Here is a 1516-nt window from a genome sequence, read left to right as displayed (position 1 = left end):
AACAGGCAGCCTTTCCCTAACGCAGTGATTGAGAGCAGCCTGCAAAGTAGTACCCAGGGCCTATAACTGCTGTCTCAGAATTCGGTCTTCTTGGTTGGGGTCAACTTGATTCTTAATAGTGCCACGGGGAGGGCTTCGTCCCAGTGTAGATGTGTCTCCTGACGTAGTTTTCTCAAATGAGCCTTAAGGGTCCTGTTCGTGCGTTCCACCTGTCCTGAACTCTGGGTCGATAAGCGGTATGCAATTTCCATCTAAGATTGTCAAATTTTTGGTTAGTAGCTGCACTATCTCCGCTACAAAGGCTGGTCCGTTATCTGAGCCAATGGTAATTGGTAGCAGTCTGGCTACTTCTCGGGCCTTCTCAGTCTGGGTCGGATAAGCCTCCACCGAACCGGAATACGAGCACACAAAGACCAAGAGGTACTTGTAGCCCCGGGTTGGGGGCATCTCAGTGAAGTCTACTTCCAGGTCCTCCAAGGGTGTTCCTCCCACACTCTGGACTCCTGGAGGGGCCTGTGGCCTCCGTCGTGGGTTGTTTCGAGCACATGCCTCACATCGTTCACACACTATTCGGGAGCTGCCAGAGAGCCGGGGGATGTAGAAATACTGGCCCAATGTGGTTTCAAGAGCTGTCCAGCCGATGTGGCTGTTCCGAAGGAACTGTCTGACAAAGGCTGGGGCCAGGGCCTCAGGAATTGCTATTCGCCTGTCTTCAAACTTCCACCAAACTTCAACTTACCTAGAGAGGTAACTCCCATTTTCGGTCTTAAACCAGGCAACCTCATGCTATGACTACTTAGGGTCCCACTCCGCTAAAGGACTGGGGAACGGGGCGGCAGTCAGAGTTGTTGGTTCTGTTACCCTCTCAGAGGCCACGAGCTTTTGCTTCGTGATCCGCTTTGTCCCTGAGCAGTCACAGAGTCTTCTTTTTGATGTCCCCGGCAATGCATGACTGCCACTCTCTTAGGGGCCCAGACAGCATCTGGGAGCTCAAGGATCTCTTTTTCACACTTTGTCTTTTCCCCCCTGAGTTGATTAGGCCTTTTTCTTTATATAAAGCCCCATGTACATGGAGAGTGGTAAAGGCATATTTAGAGTCAGTATATATATTGACATGTACTCCTGCTGCCAGCTAGAGGGCTCGGGTCAGTGCAATGAGCTCCGCCTTCTGGGCTGAGGTTCCCCTAGGCAGAGGTTTTGCCTCAATGGTGCAATGTAGGATCACCACAGCATATCCTGCAAGGCGTTCTCCTCCCTCAAGAAGCTGCTACTATCAGTGTAATATTCCACATAAGGGTCCTTGAGGGCTGGTTCGTCAAGTCGGGTCGGCTGGAAAATACTTCATCCATGACTTCAGTGCAATCGTGGTCTGGCTGGCCAGGCCCAACGGGTAGCAAGGTGGCTGGGTTCAGGGTTCACATTACCTCTAGGCAGATGCGTGGATTCTCATACAGCATCCCTTGGTATCTGACCATCCAGGCATTGGTTAGCCAAAATCGTCCCTTATACTCCAGTA

Source organism: Pteropus vampyrus, unplaced genomic scaffold, assembly GCF_000151845.1.
Source record: "Pteropus vampyrus isolate Shadow unplaced genomic scaffold, Pvam_2.0 Scaffold164, whole genome shotgun sequence".
Classification (NCBI taxonomy): domain Eukaryota; kingdom Metazoa; phylum Chordata; class Mammalia; order Chiroptera; family Pteropodidae; genus Pteropus; species Pteropus vampyrus.
This window is presented reverse-complemented; position numbering follows the sequence as displayed.